Genomic DNA, 27,053 nt, shown 5'->3' on the forward strand with positions numbered 1-27,053 from the left:
GAGACCGCTCTCGCCCCAGGCCCTCAGCCGGCGTCCAGCTCGCGTCGCCGGCTGCCGGGCGGGGGCGGGGCGAGCGTACGGGCGGGGCTTCGTGGGTGGGGCGGGGCTTCGTTCGGGGCAGCACGGAAGCGATCCGGAGCCGCTTCCTCCGAGGAGGGTCGGGCCCTGGGCGGGGCTTCATGGGGTGGGGTGAGGCCTGGGCGGAGCTCCAGTGGCCGGGGCGGGGCTTGGTTGGGGCGGAGCCGGGGCGGAGCCTGGGCCGCGGTGGCAGGCGCGGAGTCGAGCTTGGGTCGGGTCGCGGCGGCACCATGGTGCTGTGCCCGGTGATCGGGAAGCTGCAGCACAAGCGCGTGGTGTTGGCCAGCGCCTCCCCGCGCCGCCAGGAGATCCTCAGCAACGCGGTGAGCGGCCTGGGCCCGGCCTGGGCCGGGGTCTGCAGGGCCGGGGTCTGGGGCGGGCCTAGTGACCTGGGCCCAGTCACTAGGGGCCTAGTGACCCGGGGGCTAGTGACCAGGACTTAGCTGGGGGCGGGGTGGTGTCTGCAGGGCCGGGGCCTAGTAACCGGGAGTGTCCAGTGTTGGGGGGGGCAGGGTCTGGTGGCTGGAGATGAGTGACCGAGGGTCCTAGTGACCTGGGCTTAGTTGGGGGCGGGGGCACGGGGGTCGGTCGGTCTGCAGGGCCGGGGCCTAGTGACTGGGGCGGCCTAGTGGGGGTGGGGGTGTGCAGGCCGGGGCTTCCTGATGGGGCCTAATGACAGGGTCTAAGGTCCAGGGTCTGCAGGGCTGGGGCCTAGTGACTGGGGGTCTGGGGTCTCTGCAAGGCTGGGGCCTTGAGGGAACAGGGGGCAGGACCCTAGTGACCGTGGTCCAGGCCTGTGGGCCCGGGGGAAGGAGGAGTCTACCTGATCTGGGGGCCAGCGTCTTCCAGCCAGGGCCTGGAGACCTGGTGCCCTGCCGGCCGGGGTCTGTGGGCCTGAGCCGAGTCTGTCCAGGAGCCGAGAGAGGCTCCAGCGGGGGCTTGGTCTCGATGGGGAGGCCCTGCCTGGGTGGGGGGAGTGGGCTGGGGTAGGGGTAGGTGCCGAGTAAGGGGTGCTGCCTGTACCTCCCGGGGGAGGTCGGGCGGGTGCTGTGCTGTGTGGCGTGGGAGGGTAGGGGAGAGGGGAGTGGAGGCGGCCCTGGCTGGACATGGGCGGGGAGAGGAGCCGTAGGTGCAGAGTGAGGGGTGCCGTCCGTACCTCCAGCGGGACGGCTGGGGTAGTACAGAGCCCGAGGGGGGCTCACAGTGTGGTCCCGGGGGACCTGGGGGTGCGGGAGGTCCGTGATGGAGGGGAGAGCGCTGGGATGCAGAGAAAGTAAGAGCCAGCTGGGTGCTCCGCGGGGTTCCCCGTGGGGATGGGAGTTTTACCCTCTGTGGGCAAGACCCGCAATCCCGTCCCCATCCCACTCTGGGTGTCGCTGTGTCCATGACCTGCCTTCCACAGGGGCTGCCTGGTCACACGTGTTAGGGGACCAAGTTAAAGCAGCCGTATTCACCCTCGCGCAGCCCTCGTTAGTGGCATTTTTGTGGCAGTTCCTGCAGGCGGTGTCACTTCAGTAGTTTGACCCCTGTGGAGGCAAAGCCTTTGGGACTCTCTGGGAGCCCTTTGACCCCTCGCGGCTGCAGGCCCCAGCATCCCAATCAATACAGCCCTGCTGGCCTCTGCGTGTGCAGAGGTCTTCCCGCCAACGCCCCCCGGGGCCTCTGCAAGTCCCGCGCCCCCTGCGGCCGGGGCTTGGCGCTTGGTCAGCATCCAGTGCCTAGACCAGATAGTCAGGGGAGGCGGGCTGCGCGGGGAAAGGCCAGTTCCTGCAGAGCCTGCACATCCGTCAGCATCCTCAGGTTCCTCCCATAAACCCTCCTGACCCCTTCTGTCCTGTTTCAGGGCCTCAGGTTCGAGGTGGTCCCTTCCAGGTTCAAGGAGAAGCTGCATAAGGCCTCATTCTCTACCCCGTACGCATACGCCGTGGAAACGGCCAAGCAGAAGGCCCTGGAGGTGGCCGGCAGGATGCACCAGGCGAGCGCTTCTGCTTCGGCTTCTCCCTGGGTCTCCTGCTAGGAGGGCGTCTTCAGGTTTTAAACATACGGGTTATAAATAAGTGCCATTTGCAGCATGCAGTTAGTCTAGCGTCTGTATAGCTGAGGGTCCCTGCGTTGTACACTGCTGTGATTCATGTGATACTATCATTTATAGACCGTAGCTTATCCCTTCCTTTGCTACGACGTAACGTACTATTGCAATTCATATCATAGGACCATTTACGTAAAGAATCGATCTACCTGATCTATTACTAGGTGTTACCACGTCATATGCTATTGTCACTAATATAATAGCATCGTTTATGATATAGAATTAATGTGGTTTATCTGTTACTGTTACTATATAATATATTATGTTTACTATAACAGCATCATTTATGATACAGAAATAACCTAGCTTATCTACTACTGTTACTATATAATATACTATGGTATTTAATATAACAACGTCATTTATGATATAGAAACAATACAGCCTCTGCATTCCTATGAGTGTTACTATGTAATATATCATTGCAATTAACATAACAGTATGGCTGACGATATAGAATTAACTATAGAATTAATGTACCTTATCTATTATTAGGTCTTATTATATAATATACTCTTGTAATTAATGTAACGGTATCATTTATGATATGGAATTAATGTAGCTTATCTATTGCTGTGTGTTACTATATAATATACTAATTAATATAATAGTGTCATTTATGATATAGAATTAAAGTAGCTTACCTGTTACTATGTGTTATAATAATACCTAATCGCAGTTAACATATATGACCCATATATTCAAGTTAATGCTGTAAGAAGTATTGGTATAAATCAATGAACATGGAGGGACTGATTTCCGGCCGTGGAAAGGTTAGAATTTAAGTGCAGCCAGAGCAGAAGGTTGTGTGCAGGTTTCCAATGAGTGTCTTGGAGTCATGTCTTCCTTGCTTGCTGTGTCGAGGACGCTGAAATCTTGCTTTCCAAAGTGAGGCTGGATTCGCAAGTGAGCAGCGATGCTGTGTCATGTGCGTCATGGCATGAAAACGTGTAAGATATGCAGAGTCGTCCTTTCTAAAGCTGAGTCTGGATTTCTTGCAGAAGGACCTGCGGGCCCCTGATGTTGTCATCGGAGCAGACACCATCGTGGTGAGTCTGCTTTCTGGCTCTCCGTGTGGCGGGCGTGTCCTTGGTAACCGAAATCCAGGCCTCGGCAAGGCTGGTTCTTTCTGGAAGACCTAAGGAGGAATCCGTCCCAGGCCTCTCTCTCCTCTCTCTCTCTCTCTCTCTCTCTCTCTCTCTCTCTCTCTCTCTCTCGGCATGTGGCCGCATCTCTCCCATCTCCGCCTCCATCTTCACATGCCTTCTCCTCTGTGTCCCAGTTTCCTTCTTCTTATAAGGACACCAGTCATCATGGATGAGGGCCCACCTACTGCAGTATGACCTCATCTTAAGTTTTCTTACATTTGTAAAGACCCTATTACCAAATAATGCCCTGTTCACAGAGCCGGGCATCAGGACCTCGGCATATGTTTTGGAGGGAAACGGTTCTCGCTAAGATAGGGCTTTTGGCCACTGCGGGTTGGACTTTTTGGTGGGAGGTCACAGTGATCGGTACGGCAGCTCTGCCATGCTGGTGACAACCGTCTGTCTGAGACCCTCGCTGGCCTGATGGCAGGCATCTCCCAGGGATGCTGGGCCTCATGGCTAGGGTACCATCATGGTCTCCAGGCGAGGGACCACCTGTTTGAAAGAGTCTGGAGTTCCTGTGTAGAACAGGGAACTATATTCAATATCTTGTAATAACCTGTAATGGAAAAGGATCTGAAATATATATATATATATATATATATATATATACATATATATATATGTATATGTATAACTGAACCACTTTGCTGTATACCTGAAACTTACACAATATTGTAAATCAACTGTACCTCAATTAAAAGAAAAAAAAAAAGAATCCAGGGTTGGAAAATGCCAGATGGGGTGATCCCAGGGTCTGCCTTGCCCTCACGTGGCATTTGTTTCTGTGCAGCCCAGGTGGATGGGACCTACCTGTGTGCAGGTGAGAATCAGACATCATTTCTGGTTCATGGTTAAGGCTACATGGAAGTAAAAAGTGAACGGTGCAGGTTCTTCAAAATGTTAATCGAAGAATTACTCTATGACCCAGCAGTTGTGTTGTGGGCTGACTTGTGTCCCCCAGCCCGATTCCTATGTTGAAGTTCTAGTGCCCAGGGCCTCACAACATGACTGTATTTGGACACGGGGTCTTTAAAGAGGGGATGAAGGTAAAATGAGGTCATTAGGGTGGGTCCTGATCCCATAGGAATCGGGTCCTTATAAGAAGAGGAGATTAGACACAGACACACACAGAGGGACGACCACGGGAGGACACAGGGAGGAGACGGCCGTCTATACGCCCAGGAGAGAGGCCTCGGGAGGGACCTGGATCTCAGACTCCAGCCTCCAGGACTGGGAGACATAATGTCTGCTGTTTAAGCCGCCCCGTCTGTACTGCTCTCGGGCAGCCCCAGCTAAGACATCTACTCTTAGATATAGGCCCCAAAGAATTGAAAATAGGTGTTCAGACAAAAATGTGTACGTGAATATTCATAGCATTATTCGCAACAGTCAAAAGGTGTGAACAACCCAGATATCCCCCCCTGTGATGGACGGATGGGGTCCATGCACACAGTGGAATATGGCTCCACCATGAAAAGGAGTGAAGTTCTGACACAGGCTACCACGTGGATGGACCTTGAACACAGGATGCTCAGTGAGAGAAGCAGACCCAGAAGGACACACAGTGTGTGATTCCATTTGCAGGGAATGTCCAGAACAGGCAAATCCACAGAGACAGAGAGCGGGTTAGGGGCGTCAGTGGCTGGGGAGCTCATGGGGATCGAGTATTCCAGATGATGAAAAAGTTCTGGGACTCAACAGTGGTCCTCGTCCAACCCTGGAAATGTACCACACAGTTTAGTTCAAAATGGTGAAATTCACGGTATACAAATCTCTCCTGCTTAAAAAAAAAAAAATGTGAATCTAAAAAGTGGACAGCGCAGCTTGCACAGACCAGCCCAGGGAGCAGAAAATGACGCTCTCCCTCCCGTTTCCCTTGCAGGCGGTGGGAGCGATGATCCTGGAGAAGCCTGTGGACAAGCAGGACGCCTACCACATGTTGTCAAGGTGGGTGGGTCTTGGCCGTCCTACGGGGAAGCATCGGATGGAGCCTGGGCCCGGTGGAGGGGCCGCGCTTCCTTGGGGTGGGGTGTGGGTGTCCGTGCATCACCTCCCCCATCTCCCACCGGCAGCCCCTCCAGGTTCAGGTCCGAGGATGGGCCGGTGCCCTCGAACTTACGCTGTGCTGGCTTTGCCCTAATGGGCTCATCCGGGAGCCCCCGTGTCTGCCCCTCCTCTCCTTCCTCATCCCGACTCCCCCTGACTTGTCTCCCCAGGAGCCCAGTGCCCCTGAGCTCCCGCCATGGGAGGCAGACCCTGTCCCTCTCAGCGTCCCAGAACCCTGGCCCTGGGCAGGCGGTGGGGGCCACACCATCACCCACCTTCAGGGTCTCTTCCTGGCTCAGCCCCCCTGTGTGTCCGCGCCCAAGAGAGCGGAGGGACCTGAGAAAGAGCCGCTGAGAGCTGCCAGGACCCGGGTCCTCCTGGCGTGGCCGGCGACTCCTGTCGGGGCCCAGGTGCTCCGTCCTTGCATCCCGTGAGACGGCCCCCCCATCCCCCAGGCCCCGCTCCGAGGGCACCGAGCGCCCTCTCGCCTGGACCTGCGCGGTCGCTGCGGGAAGGTTTCCCCGGAGGCCGCGTGGCCGGGGCCGGCGGGTGGACCCGGGGCTCGCGCCCGGTGGTGGCAGGGATGGCACTGTCTCGGACACCCCACACGGTCGCCCGCTGGGCCCCGTCGTGTCTTGCAGGCTGAACGGGAAGGAGCACAGTGTGTTCACGGGCGTGGCCATCGTCCACTGCTGCAGCAAAGGTACCACGGCCACCTCCGTCCCCGTCCCCACCCCCGGAGTCGGGCGTCGTGAGGGGAGCCGGGGGTCTTCGGGGACCCGGGTCCGCAGGGCGGCTCTGTCTTTGCTCCACGTGACCCTGCCTTCCCGTCCTTCCTGGGAAAGTCAGGGTCCCACATGGAAATCCTGGGGTTCACCCTGAGCACCCGATGGAGACCATGCTGGGGGGCGGGGGCCGTCATAAAAGCCCATCCAACGCGACCGGCCCAGATGCTTTCTTTGAGGTTTTTGGTCTGGAAGGTGTGTTTTCTGTGTGTGTGTGTGTGTGTGTGTGTTGGCCGAGCCATGTGGCTTGTGGGATCTTAGTTCCCCGACCGGAAATGAAACCCGTACCCCCTGCAGTGGAAGCGCAGAGCCCTAACCACTGGACTGCCAGGGAAGTCCCAAAGTGCCTTTTTTTTTTTTTTTTTTTTGCGGTACGCGGGCCTCTCACTGTTGTGGACTCTCCCGTTGCAGAGCACAGGCTCCGGACGTGCAGGCTCAGCGGCCATGGCTCACGGGCCCAGCCGCTCTGCGGCATGTGGGATCTTCCCGGACTGGGACACGAACCCGTGTCCCCTGCAGCGGCAGGCGGGCTCTCAACCACTGCGCCACCAGGGAAGCCCTTTTTTTTTTTTTTAATGCACAATTTTTAAAGCTGCTTAAAAGACATTTTAGGTCCAAGAAGGACCCTGAGGCTGAGTGTGAGTCCTTGGGCTCCCCGAGCACATCCCATAGGTGGGTGACCGCGCGTCTGTCTGCTAATTAGCGATTGGGTTACTCTTACCCTCTTGGTCCGTCCTGGACTTTAACCTGTGCTCTTTGGGGAGAAAGCACTTGCTGGACAGTGCGGTTCCTTTACCTGGGGCTTGAGACCACAGGCATCCATCCTTCCCCATCCTGGGGACCACATGTCTGAGGTCAAGGTGTCCCAGGGCTGTGGTCCCTCCAGAGGCTCCAGGGGAGGGTCCTTCCCGCCTCTTCCAGCTTCTGGGGGCTCCAGGCATCCCTGGGCTCGTGGCCGCATCCCTCCCGTCTCTGCCTCCGTCTTCCCAGGGCTTCTCCTCTGTGTCTGTATCTCTCCTCTTCTGTGTCTTAGAAGAACCCTGTCATTGGATGTAGGGCCACCCTCCTCCAGGAGGACCTCATCTCAGACCCTTCACTTCATCACATCTGCAGAGACCCTGTTTCCTAATAAGGTCCGGTTCTGAGGTTTTCAGAGGGCATGACGTTTGGGGGGCACCATTCACGCCAGGACGGCTGGTGTGGAGAGCCCTCACGATTGGCCGCCACGCATAGCCACCGTACTGTGTGCCTGGGGCATTTCCAGCCCCACAGCCGAAAGCCTCGTGTAGACTGCAGCATGACCCTGTGGTAACTCTCCTCCATGAATTAGCACAGAAACCAGAGGCCCGTGCCATCCGGCTCTGCGGGCGGCAGCTTTTTCTCCTGCTTGCCCATTCTGTTGCCCTCTTTTCTGTTTTATTCTTTCTCTTTGCCCTTGTCTAAAAGGAACCGTTAACGACCGTGTGTGAATTCCACGCAAAGCTCAGGCCAGCTCCCCCCAAGGGCAGCGGCTAGAACCTGGGGACGCGGGGGCCTGGTGCTGGCCACGTACCCTCACTGCGGGGCCCTTCCTTGCAGACGGCCGGCTGGACACGGAGGTCTCGGAGTTCTACGAGGAGACCACGGTGAAGTTCTCAGAGCTGTCCGAGGAGCTGCTGTGGGAGTATATCCACAGCGGGGAGCCCATGTGAGTCTCTTGGGAGCCGTGGTGCCGAGTCCCCGCTGTGGGCGGCAGGCATGCCGGGCGCGTGGCTCAGCCTGTGTTGGGGGCCAGTGCTCCTGATGAGCCCGGTGCCCCGGAGCCTGGAAGGTGCTGGAAGGATGCCTTCCTAGGGGTCCCCGTCCCGTGGATGCAGCCCTCCCAGGACACCATGCCCGCTCCCATGATGGTGGGGCAGCCAGTGCCGGTCCCTGGAGGGCAGAGGTCACCATGACCCCAATGTCACACTGACCGCCCCAAAGCGCGCCGGGTCCAGGCAGCAATCTTCTCAAGGTCACGGAGGCTCAGCTTGTTCTGAAACCTCGCTGGCTTCACTCCCCACCCCCGCTGGGGCTGGGCTCGGCGCCAACTGGTGGCTGGTGGCCTCGCCACGGGTCTGACGGTGCCCCGGGGACCAGCCTCCCCATGTACCTTCAGGAAGCGGCTCAGGGTGCTCGCGAGGGGCCGGGCACCGACAGCCGTGGGGAGGTGAGCGCAGAAGCCCCGGGCTCTTGAGACCGAGGGTCCGAGCACGTGTTCTGCTGGTTAAAGCCGGTCTCAGGCCTGTTCAAGGTAAAAGCAGGGGAGAAGAGTCTCCCTGGGGTATTGATCTTGTGGAAGCAGCCACAGCAAAGGAACTCCCCGACCGGCTTGTCCTTCTGGTGGGCGTGGGGGCCCCCGTTGCAGGGTAGTGAGGGGTGTGCTGTGCGCCCGGCCCTCTTCTCACCATCTTCTGTGATGATGAGTCCTCACAGGAGCCTCCGATCTGTGGCATCCTAGTCTGCTTGGCGTCCTAAGAAAGCACCACAGGCAGGGAGCTTGTAAACAAGAGACATTTATTTCTCACTGTCCTGGAGGCTGGAGGTCTGAGATCCTGGCGGGGCCAGATTTAGCGTCTGGTGAGGCTGCTTCCTGGTTCATAGATGGTGACTCCTGGCTGTGTCCTCGCCTGGAGGAAGGGGCCAGGGAGCTCCCTGGGGTCTCTTTTAGAAGGACACTAATCCCATCCATGGGGCTGCACCCTCATGACCTCATCACCTCCCTGAGGTCCCACCTCCTGACACCATTGCGTTGTGAGTTAGGATTCCGCAGGGCACCGGGCTCTGGGTGGTGCCGGCTGTCCAGAGCGGAGCTGCTGGGTATCGGCGTGTCTGATCAGGACAACACACCAAAACGAGAGGCAGGGTCAGACCGTTCACTGCTGCAGCTGCAGCAGGACCAAGTGGCCGAACCAGAGGGCATGCCAGCTCCCCCGTCCCCTTTCCCCCAGGAAAGGGCCCGGGCGAGGGTTGGGGGGTGGGCGCAGGCGTGGGGACCATGGGGGTGGGTTCACTGCCGGAGGGGCCCCAGATCACTGCCCCTGTTGCTGGCACAGCGGGAGAGGCAGGGGGGTCAGGGCGGAGGGAGGGGCTTCACAGGCCCCTCTTCCCCCGTAAGGAGGTCTCAGCAGTGGCGCCCGGGGAAGACCTGGGCCGAGGACCCACATGAATGGACATCTGAGGGACGGGGATGCAGGTGGCAGGAGAGCACAGCCAGGGGCCTGGGTCCTTGACAGCAATCCCCCTCCCCTCAGAGAGCCTGCTGGTGGCCATGCGCCAGGCCTGGGGTGAGGGGCAGCTTCCTGAGTGGCCGCCAGGTGCCCCTCATCACGTCCCAGGGGCGGGACCGAGGGGTCACTTGGGATCTGCGCCCGGACGCCCCAGTGCACAGCCACCCCGGTCCAAGGTTGGCGGGTTCCCCTGCAGGGGTCCTGGCTGCAGGTCTGCTGAACCCAGGAAGGTCAACATCGCTGCCATCTTCTCTACTCTTCTTCCCTCCCCCTGTGGTTTCCCACCCTCCGCCCCAGGGACAAGGCTGGCGGCTACGGGATCCAGGCGCTGGGCGGGATGCTGGTGGAGTACGTGCACGGGGACTTCCTCAATGTCGTGGGCTTCCCCCTGAACCACTTCTGCAAGGAGCTGGCACGGCTGTACTACCCGCCCCGCCCCGAGGACCTGCGGCAGGTCAGGCACGACTCCATCCCCACCGTCGACACCTTTGAGAACCTGAGTGACATGGAGGCAGGTGGCTCGGACCCAGGTCAGAGCGCCAAGGGCGGCCTTGGTGGCGAGCAGGCGGACGCAGACTGGTCACAGACTCCAGGCGCACTGGATGCAGCCCTTAACAGGGCGGACAGCCGGCCCCCGTTCCCCACGGGCCTCCTGGAGCTGATGGACGGCTTCAAAGCATCCAAGGTACTTGTGTGATTCATGACCACATGACCCCAACACGGGATTCTAAAACCGCAGGCATCCGTCCTCCCCCATCCCGGGGACCACAGCTCAAGGTGTCCCAGGCCCGCGCTCCCTCCAGAGGGCCCCAGGGAGGGTCCTTCCCGCCTCTTCCAGCTTCTGGGGGCCCCAGGTGTCCCTGGGCTTGTAGCCACATCCCTCCCATCTCTACCTCTGTCTTCCCAGGGCTTCTCCTCTGTGTCTGGGTCTCTCCTCTGTCTCTTAGAAGGACCCTGTCATTGGGTGTAGGGCCACCCTCATCCAAGGGAACCTCGTCTCAGACCTTTCACTTCCTCACCTCTGCAGAGACCCTCTTTCCACATAAGGCCTCATGCCCATATTTTGGGGGTCAGGGCATGCACATATCCTTTTGGGGCCACCACTGAGCCCATAACTGTGGTCTGTGCCTGGAGGGGGCAGGGCGGGGTCTGTGTGGGTGTTTGAAAGTAAGCAGGGCCCACGTGACCCCAGCGAGGGGCCCATACTATGTCCCCAGCCCAGGGAGGTGGGGCTGTAATGCTGGCCGTGCGGCCGCCTCTGGGACCCTGCAGCCCTGCTGGCCGGGCAGCAGGTGGATTGTGGCCCCCAGGACACCAGCTGCCTGCAGGGCAGACCAGGTCAGTGTGTGTGTCGTCATCGTCCTGTGGCCTCGGGATCCCGGGCAGCTGTCCCAGCCAGAGGGTGTCCTGGGCAGGGGAGGGTGCAGCACTGGGCCAGCTCGATGCTTCCTGGAACCAGCAGGTACCTTTGACCACAGGTTGCCCACGTGCAAGGCAGCTGTGTGCAGGTGTTTCAGGGAAGCCCCAGGCCTGGGGCCCGACGGGAAGTGGGTTGGGCAGCGGCCCATCCAGCCGGCCTCCACCATCTCTGTGGCTCTTGCGGACGCACTTGTGCACCCGCCCAGCTGTCACACATGGCCCGGCCCTCCCCCTTCCCCAGCAGACCCTCTCCTGCAGCTCTGGGCTCCTGGGGGTTGGAGCAGGGGGCGGCCTTGCTAGTGCTGGGGCCCTGCAGGGGCAGCGTCAGTGGCTCGTGGAGAGACAGGACACTGGCTGGGGAAGGACTGGGGGCCTGACCTTCCCCCCTCCACCTTCCTGTCACCTCCTCCTCAGGAGAGGGGACCTGTGTGCCTAGGACAGAGGGTGGTTATGCTGCGTTGTAGGTCAGGTTCTCTGATCCACCTGGAAATGCTGGTGCAGACAGCGCTGCTGCAGCCCGTCAGGCTGGCAGTCGGTGGAGTTGTGCTGTGCTTCCACGGTCTGTCGATCTAGCATCTCTCCATCCATCCGTCCATCCATCTCATTTGTCTGTCATCTATAGCATCAATCTATATATACTGTCACTGTCGTCTGTCTATGTCCCTATCATCTGTCCATCCATCCACTGATCTAGGTGTAATCTATGTCCGTCGTCTATGTGTGTCTACTATTTACCTATATCTATTGTTATTATCATCTATCTACCTTCTGTCCATCCGTTCATCCATCCGTCTCCCTACCTATCACTTATCTGTCCACCAATCTCTCAATCATCTGTCCATCTATGTATCATCTATGTCTATCTATATCTATCATCTATCTATACGTATCATTATATATATATATATATCATTATCTCTCTTCTCTGTATCCACCATTAATCTAGCTACCATTTACCCATCTATACCTATCTGTTATCTATATTTATCTACCTACATCATCAGTGTATGTATACCTATGGTTATCTATCTGTATAACTATCATCTGTCTGTCCATCCCTCTACTTATCTGTGTATACTTTACATTTATTATCTCTCTATATGTGTTGTTATCATCTATCTTCTCTCCATTGTTCATCCATCCACGTTCCTATCATTTGTCCGTATCTATCTCTGTTTATCTACCATCTGTCTATCCACCTGCTTATCTGTCATGTCTATCTGTATCTATCGTCTGTGTCTATTATTATTCCTATCTCTGTATCCACCCATTTATTTATCATCTCCATCTATCTGTACAGATCATCTACGTGTCTATTATTATCACCTGCCTACCTGTCTATCCCTCCATCCACCCATTCACCTATCTATCACCTGTCTGTATCTGTCACCTATCTACATACCTCCCCATCTGTCCATCCACCCTCGTGTGACACGGGTCTCCTTACAAAGGTCTCCCAATGGCTGACCACGCCGACCAAGCCGGGCTCTGTCGGGGGTCTTGGAGTGAGTGTCACCCACACCCCGCCCCAGGTCAATCGCGGTAGTTCTGGACGCAGCTCAGGTGGGGCCCTTTCCCGAGGTGCCCCTTTACTTGCCCCTGGAGGTGTCTGCGTCACAATGAGGTGAGAGCTCCAGGGAGGTTTACGGTGTCACGTGAGGGTGTGTCCTGCGCAGAGGCCCCGTCCCCACATGGTCTCATCCTGAGGTCCTGAGACTTGGGGTGTCGACATAGGAACCTTGCGGGGACGCCACACAGCCCCTGACAGCAGTGCTTTGGTCTTTCTCCGCTGGGACAGTTTCTCTGCTTGGTGTTCATCGACTTGGTCTTACCTGGAGCAAATCTTGTACCACCTGGAGCCTAAACCCACTCTCCTCTGCAGAAGTTTCCCTTGACGAGCTCGATGTTTCTGACCGTCCTGCCCTCCCTGTTTGGAGTCCCTGGGAATAAAGAGGAATTGATAAGTCACGTTGTGCGTCTAACGGTAACTGTTCTTCACGGACAGGTCCTGTTCACGGCCTGCAAGCTCAAACTGTTTGATGTGTTAAAAGACCAAGGCCCCCTGAAGGCCGTGGATGTCGCCCGCAAACTCAACGCCTGCGCGGGCAGGACTGAGCAGCTGCTGGATGTCTGCGCGGCCCTGGGTTTACTGGAGAAGACGCACAGAGGTGAGGGGCTTCCTGGGTGTCTTCCCAGCACCTTTGCCTGCGAGACCAAGTCACCAAGTGACAGTGGCTTCTGAGCCGAGGCGGGGAGGACAGACCATCCATCTTCCCTCTGCCTCAAGAATGCCCCAGAGGCTCAGGAGCAGGGGATGGATGGACGGAGGAAACGCGTGTGTGCATGTGCGTGTGTGTGTGTGTGTGGTGTGTTAGGAGACAGACTTCTTTATGTGCTCAGAGGGCCTGTATCAGCCAGGGTTCTCGAGAGAAACAGCCCATAGGGTATGTATGTGTGCATAGCATATAGATAGCTGTTTATTCTTACTCATTTGTTTAGATAGGCAGACAGATGAGATGGATGGATGGATAGATAGATATCGATTGATAATAGAGATGATAGATAGGTACATGGATGGATAGATAGATGATAGATAAACAGACGATACGTGGATGGTGAATGGACAAATAGGTAATAGATGGGTGGATGGATAAATAATAGATGAATAGACATGATAAAAAGTTAATAGATATGATAGATACATAGATACATACACAAATGCTAGATGATACGTAAATAAATAGATACATACATGGATACATGATGATGAAGATAGACGATTACTAGATGAGACACATACATGTAGATGACTGATAGGTAATACATGGGTAGGTAGATGCATAGATAGAAAGACAGATAAAACGAAGTAGACGGCAGACGTGGTAAATGGACGGATGAAGGGTGACAGTGTGGGTTTGCTAGGTGCACAGAGCTCTCGAGGGTGTTCTCAGAGCAGAGGGTGCTACGGATGGTCCTTGAGCAGATGGAGAGAGGCAGGGGCTCAGAAGACCCCAGAGCAGGAGACACAGCATCCTTTCTGTGGTGAGCAGGGACGCAGGGTGCTGGCGGAAGCCCCCCAGAGCCGCCCCTCATATGAGAGGTGGACAAGTACACGCTAAAGATTTGGGTCGCAGGATGCAGAACTTCCCCCCAGCCAGAGCATCTTAGTAACGTTCTCCTCCATTTTTAAAAAAATATATTTATTTATTATGTTTGGTTGCGTTGGGTCTTTGTTGCTGCGTGCGGGCTTTCTCTAGTTGTGGTGAGCGGGGGCTACTCTTCACTGTGGTGCATGGGCTTCACATCGCGGTGGCTTCTCTTGTTGCAGAGCACGGGCTCTAGGCGCGCGGGCTTCAGTAGTTGTGGCTCGCGGGCTGTAGAGCGCAGGCTCAGTAGTTGTGGCGCACGGGCTTAGTTGCTCCGCGGCATGTGGGATCTTCCCAGACCAGGGCTCGAACCCGTGTCCCCTGCATTGGCCGGCAGATTCTTAACCACTACGCCACCAGGGAAGTCCCTCTCCTCAACTGAAAATAATGACCAAACATGGAGAAAGGGTCCGAGGTCCGCACTTTCAATCCCTGCTACCTGAGGAGCGTCTTAGAAGTCTTGCTGGCAGACGCCCTGCAGGGTCCTCACCTGAGCCCTATAAGCCACTCCTGTGTGTCTGCACGGGGCCTGGGGTGGGGCGGGCGCGGGTGGGTACTGCCCTTCTGAGGACCCCAGGCCTCAGAACTAAGAACACTCAATCATTAAGGAACTCTGCTCAGTATTCTGTAACAACCTAAATGGGAAAAGAATTTGAAAAAGCACAGATACATGTCTACGTACAACTGACTCACTCTGAGTGCGCCTCAAACCAGCACAGCATTGCTCACCAACTATACTCCAATATAAAATAAAAAGGGTTTTAAAAATGTATGTTTATATAATTAAAGATAATAGTCTTTAAAAAAACGTGTGAGGACTTCCCTGGCGGTTCAGTGGTTAAGGCTCCACGCTTCCACTGCAGGGGGCCTCGGTTCCACCGCTAGGATCCCGCGTGCCGTGCCGTGCCGCCACAAAAAAGAAAAAAAGAAAATTAAGCAACAGTAAAAATTCAGTTTCTAAAACAAAAAAACAAAACAAAGACAACATGTAAAGTGCCAAATAGGGCTTCCCTGGTGGTGCAGTGGCTAAGAATCTGCCTGCCGATGCAGGGGACACAGGTTTGAGCCCTGGTCTGGGAAGATCCCACATGCCCTGGAGCAACTAAGCCCGTGTGCCACAACTACTGAGCCCGCTCTCTAGAGCCCGTGAGCCACAACTACTGAGCCCGTGAACGACAACTACTGAAGCCCGTGTGCCTAGAGCCCGCGCTCCGCAACAAGAGAAGCCACTGCAATGAGAAGCCCACGCACCGCAATGAAGAGTAGCCCCCGCTCGCCGCAACTAGAGAAAGCCCGCATACCGTAATGAAGACCCAACGCAGCCAAAAATAAACATAATTAATTAATTAAAAAATAAAGTGCCGAATAGACAGTTGGTTTCAATAAACTTTTTAAAAGTTCAGAAAAGGAGAACCGTAGACACCGTGCCGTTCTGTCTGTCCGATGACCGGTGTTACGTGGGGCTGTGGGGGTACAGGGGGTCTCAGCCACCGTCCCCTCTGCCTGCAGCCTCCAGTTCTGCAGGTAGGGGTGTCCCGGAAGGGCCCTTGGGGGCCGGGCCGGATGGACAGCCCGCCAGGAAGTGGGAGGAGAGCGGGCCGCCCCCTACCCCTCAGGGCTCCGGAGAGGCAGACCCCGCGGGATACGGACAGACGGGCTGCGAGCAGTCGCTGTCCGTGCCTTTGGGCTCCGGCGCGTCTGAACCCCTGCGGCTGCCCGCTCGGTGCTTCTCTGCTCTCAGGGCCGTCAGCTGATGGGATGAGACCCACCCACGTTACCTACCGTCACCTCCTTTACCCAAAGTCCGCTGACTTGCAGGTGCCAAGCACGTGACCAAACCACGCCCTCTCCCCGACGGGGACGTCTCACTGGGGACTGTAGCCTGGCCAAGTGACCGTCTCAGGGGCTTGGAGGGTCACCTCGAGGAAGGGCAGCATCCTTGTGTCGTTCTCTGGGCCGCCTGTGGGCGTCCGTGCGCTTGGCACTTAGTCAGATAGACGATGCTTGTGCTGACATCCCGATGACGCTGGCGGTGGCTCGCCCCGTGGTCAGCTGAGCTGTCACACGACGCCCTGTCCTTTCAGGTTACAGCAACACGGAGGTGGCGACCCTGCACCTGGTGTCAGACGGCGAACACTCTCTCCAGGGCCTGGCCGAGTACAATGACGCCCACGTCTGGGGCGTCTTCACACGTCTGGACCTGGCCGTGCGGGAGGGGGCAGACCAGACCCGCGGGGCTCTGGGGGCGATGGAGGGGGAATGCCTGTCCCAGGTACTGTAACCCCCGTGTTCCTTTTCACGCCCCATCTGTGCTGCGAAAGGACCAGTGGGCACGGAAACATCTCAGACTCTGGCTGTCGCGGGAATCCCAGTGGGAGGCTGCAGATGGGGAACAGCGGGGACGCCGTGGCGGGGAGGGTGCGGCTGGCTGGTCACAGCTCCTGAAAAGAGGGCTTTTCTAGGAAGGGGCTGCCTTGAATCAAGGCACCGTGTTTCCTGCGTGGCGTTGCATTGCACAGACTCCTGGTTCTCAGCGCAGCGCAGGGTGTGCAAAGGGCTTCCCGGCCCTTCCCCCGCCCCCTGGCACCCACGACTCCTGTTCACTGTTGTGTGGGAGGGTAGGGGTCTCAGAGGGTCTTGGCTGACCTTGGAGGGTCTCGGAGGGTCTTGGGTGGTCTCAGAGGGTCTTGGAGGGTCTTGGGTGATATCTGAGGGTCTTGGGTGGTCTTGGAGGGTCTCGAGGGGTCATAGGGGACAGTGTCCCGGGAGATGCCGAGGTCCCCAGGCCCCAAATCTGGGTGAAATGGCAGCAGCCCCCTCGGGCCCCGGCCTGCAGCCCCCGCCCCTTGGGATTTCGGCTGACTCCCTGCCCATCCCTCGCCTCCTGCCCACCCTCAGGAGCCCTAAGAGTGTCCGGCCCAGGCGGGTCCCCTGCACGCTGTCCTGCCGGCCTCCTTCTCTGCCCCAGGGACTCATTCCCTCCCGCCCGGGTGGGGCCTGAGCACACATGGACCCCACGGGGGAGCTGGGCAGGGAGCCCTGGTCTCGGTAAACGATCGGATCAGCTCATCCTCAGTGAGACGACAGCTGAGGGGGCACGGGGTGCCCTACCCAGGACCCCTCCCCACCCTCCTCTACCACAGACCCCTCCCCACCCTCCTCTACCACAGACCCCTCCCACCCTGCCCTACCCAGGACCCCTCCCCACCCTCCTCTACCCCAGGCCCCTCCCCGCCCTGCCCTGCTCCACCCCAGACCCCTCTCCATGATCCCTGCTGAGCTCCCCACCCACACAAGTGCCGGGTGGAACCTCATCCCGGGTGCAGGACGGCCTGGGCTCCGGGTGGGTCTCCTCAGACCCTGCTTCCACCACCAGAGCAGGGAGATGACGCTGCAGTTCATGAGGGCCATGCACAGCCTCAGCAAGCTGACTGCCCACCACGTGGCCACGGCCTTTGACCTGTCCCGATTCACCTCTGCCTGCGACCTGGGAGGTACATTCACCCCCTCCAGGAGTCGGGTACAAAGGGCTACATGCTTTCTTCTCTTGTATTAAATCTAGGGCACCTTACCTGCTAATAAGACTTGCAGAATGGGTTTATCTCTACAAACCATCTGAGGACCTAAATATATCCAGGGTGGGTGCGGGGGCTTGGGCTGATATTCCCAAGTGCTAGGAGGTCCCAGGGATGGCCCAGGACCCCCGTAGAGGTTATGGGACCCTTCCTGGTGGCTGCCAAGTAGAGGAGGGGCTGTGGAGCCCTCTGCTGCCATTGCATCAGGTCTAATTATGCCACACACACCCTCCACCCCATCCCAGCCAATCCTTTCCCCAGGACAGTGGGCGGAGGAGGATTAGTTGCCCTGCCCAAGGGGTGTAGTGGGGTGGGTGTCCAGGAGGGCTCCTGAGATGCCACCTTGCGTTTCCCCACCCTCTGCCCACCTGTCCTCCTGGTGGCCCAGAGTGGCTGCTGTGGCACCAGCCATTGTGTCTGCATTCCCGCAGCAGAAAGGGGCGGGGAAGAGTACAACTCCCTAGAGCTTTGCTGCCAGGATTCCCCACGAGTCTGTGCCCACCCCACTCACCTGCTCTGGGCCAGCACCTGCCCACGAGGCCCCGACTTTGAGACACCAGTGATCTCCCCACTGGCTGACCTCATTTCAGGGCACAAGCCTCAGGCCACATCTGAGAGCATTGTTTTGGTTTTGCCAGAGCTGAACTCTGGAGACACTCCAAGGGTTTCATACATGCCAGGAGGGTCCAGAGTCTGCCTTTGCTTCTCGCAGGCTGCACGGGCATCCTGGCCCACGAGCTCACCCAGGAGTACCCGCGTCTGCAGGTGACTGTGTTTGACCTCCCAGAGGTCATTGAGCTCTCTGGGGGCTTTCAGCGTGGCGGACGACAGGCAGAGCGGATCCGCTTTGTGCCAGGTTAGTGTGGCTTCATGTCCTCTGGGTGTCAGCATTTGGGTGACCTTATTTATGTCATATACAGAGCGGATGTGTGTGTGTGTTTGTATGTGTCGGTATATGTGAGTGTGTCTGTGTCCGTGTGTGTAGCCATCTTTCTCTGTGTTTCTGTCTGTATGTCTGTGTATGTTTCTGTTTGTGTGTTTCTGTGTCTCTGGGTATCTATCTGGGTCTGTGTGTATGTATGTGTATATATGCATGTTTCTGTGTGTTTCTGTCTATATGTGTGTATCTGTGTTTCTGTGTGTCTATGTACATACATATGTATGTATCCGTGTGTCTGTGTGTAGCTCTGTCTTTGTGTGTCTGTGTGTGTATGTATCCATGTTCCTGTGTCTGAATATGTTTGTATCTGTGTATCTGTATATCTGTGCGTATTCTCTGTGTGTCTGTATGTGTCTTATATCCATGTTTCTGTGTGTTTCTGTGTCTGTGTGTGCATATATACTGGTGTATCTGTGTGTCTCTATACATGTATGTATCTGTGTGTCGATGTGTCTATATGCGTATGTGTCTGTGTGTGTGCGTGTATCTTGGTGCGTGTGTGCACATCTGCACACAGGGGCGCATCTGCAAACCCCGAGGACAGGAGTTTGAAGTTCTCAGCGAGGGGAGTAGCCGGGTGGGAGGGCAGATGGGGATGGGCATGGGCCAAGATCGGCGTCTGCAGATGTCGACCAGCGACCCAGGCCTCACAGGGAAGTGACACGGGGGGGCTACAGCAGGAAGGCCTTGGGGTGGATGTGAGGAAGGACTTCCTGGTGGGACCGGATTGAAAGGAAACTCTTGGCATCTGGTGACTCATCCACACTGTGGCCCAGCCTGAGGGTGTATGTGCTAGACGGACCTGTGCCCCACGACCGCCTGATACTTTCCTACTTAAAAAAATAGAGCCAGTCACATTGCTGTGGACTGAATTGTGTCCCCAAGTGCCTATGTTGAAGCCCCACCCCCAGTGTGACTCTTATCTGGAGGTAATTAAGGTGAAGGAGGTCACAAGGGTGGAGTCCTAATCCAGCAAGACTGCGTCCTTAGGAGAAGGGACACCAGGAACATCTATCTATGTATCTATCGTTTATCCATCATCTATCTATCTATGTATGTACCGTTTATCTATCATCTATCCATCCATCATCTATGTATGTATCATTTATCTATCTCTTTATCATCTATCCATCCATCCACTTATTTGTCTATCAGTGTATCTATCTGTCCATCCATACCTATCTATTTATCCATCTATCCATCCAATTATCATCTATCTATGTATGTATCATTTGTCCATCCATCTATCTGTGTATCGTTTATCTATCTATCATCTATCCATCCTTCCACTTATTCATCTATCAGTGTATCTGTCCATCCATACCTATCTATTTATCCATCTATCCATCCAACTATCATCTATGTTTGTATCATTTGTCTATCCATCCATCATCTATCTGTGTATCGTTTATCTATCTCTCTATCATCTATCCATCCATCCACCTATTCATCTATCAGTGTATCTATCTGTCCATCCATACCTATCTATCCATCCATCTATCATCTATCTGTCTGTCCATGCATTATATCTACCATCTAGCTATACATCCATTCATCCATTTATTCATCTATCATTTATGTAACTATCAATGTAGCTATCTATCCATCTACCATATCTATCTTTTATCTACCTGTCTTTATATCAGTCATCTATCATTTATCTGTATATCATCTATTATTTATCATCTATGCATCCATCCACCTATCATTTATCTGTCCTATCCTATCTATTTATCTATCTAATATCTATTATCTGTTTATGTCATCTATGTATCCATCCATCATATCTATTCTATTATCATCTATTTATCTATCACATGTCTATATCTATCTGTCTCTCCATCCATCATATCTATTATCAATTTATGTATCATCTATGTATCTATCATTTATCTATTATCTGTATCTATCTATTCAATATTTATCAATTTATCAATCATTTGTCTACCTCTCTGTCTTTATATCATATATCTATCATCTGTCTACCTATCTCTCTATTATTTATCATCTATCTCTCCATCCATGCATTCACCTATCATTTATCTGTTCTTTCTATGTAGTATGTATGTATGTATCTATCATCTATCTCTCTCCACTGTGAGGACACAGCGAGTAGGCCACTACCTACAAGCCAAGCAGAGGGTCCTCCCCAGGAACTGACCCTGCCAACACCTTGATCTCGGATGTGCAGCCTCCAGACCATGAGAAATCAACGTGTATTGCTGAAGCCCCTATCTGTGGGACTTTGTTGCCTCTGCCTGAGCTGACAGAGACACACCCTAAAGCTTCAAGTCTAGGAGCAGCACGATGGAAGCTGTGCTACTGATTTACCATGTATAGGAAAGAGAACCATGAAAGCAAAAAAAAAAAAGAAGTGCATATTGTCCATCTCTGTGCAGCTGTCTGGGGCCACCCCGTGCAGACTTGTCTGCACCCCCGTGTTTACTCTCTCTTCATGCCAATTCGAAATGTTTTCTTTCTTTCTTGTTTTGTTTTGTTTTGTGTGTGTAAATGTGAGCTACATCTAATCCTTTGTGGAACAAGGCAGGGTTAGGAGTAACCAGTAGAAAAGGTGTCTGTGTCCACAGTTACAGATACACATTTGGTAGATGCAGGGACAAATGACCCCAAACTGGGGGCTTAAAATGACCCGAATCCATCCTCCCCCAGTTCTGGAGACCAGACGTCTGAGATCAAGGTGTCCCAGGGCAGTACTTCCTCCAGAGGCTCCAGGGGAGGGTCCTTCCCGCCTCTTCCAGCTTCTGGGGGCTCCGGGCGTCCCTGGGCTTGTGGCTGCCTGGCTCCCGTCTCTGCCTCTGTCTTCCCGGGGCTTCTCCTCTGTGTCTGGGTCTCCCCTCTTCTGTCTCTTAGAAGGACCCTGTCATTGGATGTAGGGCCACCGTCCTCCAGGGGGACCTCACCTCAGACCCTTGCCTTCATTTCATCCGCAGAGACCCTGTTTCCAGAGGGCACGTCCCCAGGTCAGCCCTTGAACGTCTCTTCTTTGGAGAACACAGATCTCCCCACTGCAGGCGGCGTCTCTTTCGGTTTCATCCCTTGTAGAACGTGGTGCAACTCCTTTCCGTCGGGTGCAGGACCAGTTCCTGTGGCCCTAACGGTTCAATCCCATTTGTTTCTAAACCAGGCGACATTTTCAAAGACAGCCTCCCGGAAGCAGATCTGTACGTTCTTTCCAGAATTCTGCAGGACTGGCCGGATGACAAACTCCACAAGCTACTGAGCCGGATCTCAAGCAGCTGCAAACCAGGTGAGACCACATCATGTACTTGCCTTTTTTTTTTGGCTGTATGTGGGCCTCTCACTGTTGTGGCCTCTCCCCTTGTGGAGCACAGGCTCCGGACGCCAGGCTCAGCGGCCATGGCTCACGGGCCCAGCCGCTCCACAGCATGTGGGATCTTCCCGAACCGGGGCACGAACCCGTGTCCCCTGCATCGGCAGGCGGACTCTCAACCACTGCGCCACCAGGGAAGCCCGTACTTGCCTTTTTTAACACATAAAGACAGTTTCCAATTTTAAAAAAAAGAGTACATTTTATAGAGGAAGCTCCCCCGTTCTCCAGCCCGCCGTCTGGGGCTCAGTTTACCGGCTCCCTGAGGATGTACCTGATTGTCGGGTGTCAGTGATGCGTTTCTGAACTTTATGGTGCCAGCGTCTGGGGTCTCGGGCTCGTGGATGCCCCCCCCGCCCCGCGGCCGTGTCCCTCCCCAGGCCCCGCCGGGCTCAGGGTCTCCCTCCTCCGATGATGATGATTTTCCGGGCTGCTCTGTGGTACCCAGCCTCTCCCCATGGCGCTCGGGGCCAACGTGGGTCATCGGGCTCGTGGAGTCGAGGGCACCAAGCCGCCCGGGCCCCTCCCTGGGTCCCCACGTCCAGCGGCGCAAGACGAGCTCTCTTTCCACGTCCTGCGACACCGGCGTCTCCCGGGGCACCTCCACTGCCTCTTCTCTGCGGTTATGAAACAAAATATTCAACAATCCGGGGTCATTTTCAACACCCAAATGCCCCTCCTGTTCTCCACCTCTCAGGAAAACGACCCCCATTCCCGACCTCTTATTTTGGACAAAAACCAGAGCGAGGGTCGAGTCCATGCAGGTGGTGTTTGCAGGAAGTAACCATGTGGCAGCCGTCCTGGGGCCCCGTGTCCTATAGCCGTGACCTGTTCCCAGGACCTGTGTGGTTCAGTACGACTGCAGCCCCTGCCCTGGGGTCTGAGCCCTGCAAGCTGCGACAAGCACCTCCATCTGGGGTACCCAAAGGGCCTTTTTTTTTTTTAGTTAAATTTATTTATTCTTTCTTTAGAGTATAGTTGCTTTACAATGTTGTGTTAGTTTCTGCTGTACAGCAAAGTGAATCAGTTGTATGTATACATATATCCCCTTTTATTTTATTTTATTTTTATATATATTTTTTGGCTGCATCACGCGGCACGCGGGATCCTAGTTCCCCATCCAGGGATCAAACCTGCACCCCCTGCATTGGAAGCGTGGAGTCCTAACCACTGGACCACCAGGGAAATGCCTAGGAAAATATTAATAAAAGCATGGAAGGTTAAGTAAATTTTTTAAATGAGCCAGTTTTAGTCCCCCGAGCAACAACGTAGTTAAGGCATTCTTGTTGGTCCCTGTAGCACGATGAAGAGGGTCCCCCCAAAATTCACGTCCACCTAGAATCTTATTTGGAAGCAGGGTCTTTGCAGATGTGACGCAGGGAAGGGTCTGAGATGAGGTCCTCCTGGATGAGGGTGACCCTACATCCAATGACAGGGTTCTTCTAAGACACAGAAGAGGAGAGACACAGAGGAGAAGCCCTGGGGAGACAGAGGCAGAGACGGGAGGGACGCGGCCACGAGCCCAGGGACGCCTGGAGCCCCCAGAAGCTGGACGAGGCTGGAAGGACCCTCCCCTGGAGCCTCCGGAGGGAGCTTAGCCCGGGGACACCCTGACCTCAGACGTCTGGTCTCCAGGACTGGGGGAGGAGGGAGGTCTGTGGTTTTAAGTATTTTGTTCCAGCCTCCCCAGGACACCCACGCAGCCTGTGAGATGCAGGTTTTCATGTGGTCACAGGAGCATCACACGGACATTCGGGGTACCCTCCCCAAGAATGTGGCCCCAGGAGGGCCGGTTCCTGTTTGCTCCCTGCTGTGCCCCAGCCCGAGAACAGAGTCCCCACATAATGGATGGAACACAATTGAGAAGGAAGGAATCACAAAACAGGTGTGCCCCCGGGGGCGAGGCCGGGCCGGGAGATGTGAGAGCTGGATTCTCACCCGCCTCAGAGACAGGCCCTGAACCTGGGGACAGTCAGTTCCAAGTTGCCTTTATACTGCGAAGGGTTTTGGAGGGCGGTGGGGGGCATGGGTGTGTTGCAGCTTAGACCTGCTGGCTAGAACCGCTTGTTAAATGTTCAGCAGTCCTGCCAGCCAGCTCATCCCAAGCTGTCAGCGTGAAATTGGCAGTGGAGGAAATACTTAGAGCTCAGAAATTGGCAGGCACTGGCAACCAGGGCTTCCCTCCACCCCCGTGGCTGGGATTGCAAAGGTTCCCTGCACCCTGGGGACAGTGGGGGTCACAGATAAGAACTGAGCATGACCTCCTGGGAATTCCCTGGCGGTCCAGTGGTTAGGAGTCTGCGCTTTCAGTGCCGAGGGCGCGGGTTCAACCCCTGGTCAGGGAACTAACATCCTGCCAGCTGCACGGCAAGGCCAAAAAAAAAAAAAAAAAAAAAAAGACCTCCTTTAATATAGGGCTTTTGGAGCCTGCTGAGTTACTAAACCCGTGTATCCATGAGTCTGAAAAACATAAAAACTGACAGAAAACAGAGTGAGCACACCATATGATCCCAATTCTTTTTTGTTTTCTTTTTTGTGGTACGCAGGCCTCTCACTGTTGTGGCCTCTCCCATTGCGGAGCACAGGCTCCGGACGCATAGGCTCAGCGGCCATGGCTCATGGGCCCAGCCGCTCCGCAGCATGTGGGATCCTCCCTGACCGGGGCACGAACCCACGTGCCCTGCATCGGCAGGCGGACTCTCAACCACTGCGCCACCAGGGAAGCCCGATCCCAATTCTTTTTATTGAAGTATAGTTGCTGTACAATGTTATATACGTTACAGGTGTACCGTATAGTAATTCACCATGTTTAAAGGTTACACTCCATTTTTAGTTATTATAAAATATGGGCTCTATCCCCTGTGCTGTACCATATATCCTTGCAGCTGATTTTATACCTAATAGTGTGGAGCTATGATCCCAATTTTGTTAACTTCATGTTTACTTAAATGCTTAGAACCCAAATGAGATTTTGCACTAAAATTTTCCCAGTTACCGTCACCGACGTGCAGAGCTGGGGCTCCTGTGCCCCCACCTGCTTTGTGCCTTTTCTGGGGGTCTCCCCCGGTAACCCAAAAAGAAGGAAGAAGCAAGCGTAAGCTGCCTCCTGCCTCCTGCTTTCTGTCCCAAGGCTTATCTTCTCCCGGCTTGGTTCCCCCTTCGTCACAAGCACTTCTGAAAACACATATACAGAGAGGTGGACAGATACAGGTGTGTGTGCACACTCACACGCATACTTTCTACTTCTCAAGGCTCTCATGTAGGTTGTTCGCACCAGCAGTGCAGCTCCACATATAAACACCACTCTGTATGAAACAGAGAACCAACAAGGACCTACTGTACAGCACAGGGAGCTCTGCTCAGTATGTTGGAATAACCTATAATTGAAGAGACTATAAAAAAGAATATATATATATTTATATACATACATGTATAACGGAATCACTTGCCTGTACACCTAAAACTAACACAACATTGCAAATCAAGTATAATTCAAAAAAAAAAAAGATAATCTCGCTGAACCAATTAAAAGTCAGAAAAAAAAAAAATCGTGCTCCTGGCGCCCTCGTGGCCGGTGCCATCGCCGTGCCACGCAGGTCCGCCCGGATGCTGCTGCAGGGAAGTCCCGGTGCGGTTCCTTATGGCATCAGGGAGGCTGCAGCTGTGTCCCTGCATTCAGAATCCCTGCCGTCCGTGTCTTCCTGCAGCGAGTCCCTTCAGTGGGGAGCCCGGGGCACCCGCAGCCTGGGTCCTGAGCCTCTTCCCCCACCCCGTCTCTCTCTGTCTCTGTGTCTCTGGCTCCCAGGCGGTGGCCTCCTGGTGGCGGAAGCGGCGGCGGAGGAGGAGGGGGCGTCGCGGAGCCCCCGACTGCGGACCCTGAGCGCGGGGCAGCCCCGGAGCCCCGACGAGCACCGGCGCCTCCTGCAGCGACACGGCTTCCGGGATGTGCGGGTGGCGCGCGCGGGGGCCCTGCTGTGCGTGGCCCTGGGCACCCGAGCTGCGCCCTGAGGGGCACCGGGAACCCGGCGGGGCCCAGCGCCCGGGAGTGAGGGGCTTCTGCAGGGCAGGTGTCACCGGACAGATTAAAGGAGGCGGAAAGCACGGCTGTCTCCGCGCCTCTGTGGCGCTTTGGACGCGGGGGACGCGCCCGGGGGGACCCCGGGGCCGGCGAGGGATGCGCGCGCCAGGCCAGGTCCCCAGGTGATGTCAGCATCTCCCTCGCTCCCTCTTAGCTGGTGACTAGATCTCGGCGCATCTAGACCCTATTCCCCAGGGCTTCACTCGTATTTTCAGTGCGTTTGTCCTCTGCCCTCCCGGCCGTGTGGACCTTCTCTGACCCGCAGGGCGGCGGAACCCACCTCTGCCCCCGTCCCTGGTGAAACCGCGTCCGGGAGCTCACGCGGGGGGAACTTTCTGGGGTCAAGATGCTTGTTTACTGCAAACGTCCTCCAGGTACCGGTGTGAGGCTAAGTGTCTCTTCTCTTAATGACTAGGCGAGTACAGCGGTGACTGCGTAGCAATGTATACGTTGTCTGTTACGTGTACACCGTTAGAAAAAAATGCCCCGAATGTCAGATGGGGTCCTTTCAAACAGGCCCCCTGTGAGTGGTGACAGTTCACCTGTCAGCTTTCCAGCTAAAACCACCGCAGACTGTTAGATACATAACTTCCAAGAATAGAGACTATATATAATTTTCTAGGTGTAAGGATATATTTTAGGGAGTTCCCTGGTGGCGCAGTGGTTAAGAATCCGCCTGCCAACACGGGGGACACAGGTTCGAGCCCTGGTCTGGGAAGATCCCACATGCCGCGGAGCCACTAAGCCCGTGCGCCGCAGATACTGAGCCTGCGCTCTAGAGCCCGTGTGCCACAAGTACTGAAGCCCATGCGCCTGGAGTCTGTGCTCCACGAGAAGCCACCACAGCGAGAAGCCCGTGCACCGCAATGAAGAGTAGCCCCCGCCCACCGCAACTAGAGAAAGCCTACGCTCAGCAGCGAAGACCCAACACAGCCAAAAATAAATAATTTTTTAAAAATCCTTTAAAAAATATATTTTATATATTTAGAGCATAGAAACTATGTATGTCATATATAAATGGATAAGTATATATTTATAACATATACACACACACACGAGTATATAATTTTGGATGGACTCCAATTTAAAAAAAATCACAAATTGTGTCTCCATGTGAGGCAAAGACAGAGGAGGGAGGAAATGAAACAC

At 55.3% G+C, this 27,053-nt stretch overlaps 1 pseudogene across 1 annotated transcript; it reads left to right on the forward strand.

Annotated features, from left to right (window-relative positions):
- The first annotated feature begins 255 nt into the window (after positions 1 to 255).
- Positions 256 to 26,832, forward strand: LOC308609737 (putative bifunctional dTTP/UTP pyrophosphatase/methyltransferase protein; annotated as a pseudogene). The gene is made up of 15 exons: positions 256 to 401; positions 1,922 to 2,053; positions 3,169 to 3,216; positions 5,201 to 5,265; positions 6,006 to 6,067; positions 7,728 to 7,836; positions 9,695 to 10,082; positions 10,590 to 10,735; positions 12,268 to 12,348; positions 12,822 to 12,984; positions 16,047 to 16,234; positions 17,339 to 17,456; positions 18,250 to 18,393; positions 21,623 to 21,745; positions 25,632 to 26,832. The product of its transcript is annotated as a putative bifunctional dTTP/UTP pyrophosphatase/methyltransferase protein (transcript).
- Positions 26,833 to 27,053: the final 221 nt, after the last annotated feature.

This window comes from Mesoplodon bidens (genome assembly GCF_964165515.1).
Source record: "Mesoplodon bidens genome assembly, chromosome: Y".
Taxonomy (NCBI): domain Eukaryota; kingdom Metazoa; phylum Chordata; class Mammalia; order Artiodactyla; family Ziphiidae; genus Mesoplodon; species Mesoplodon bidens.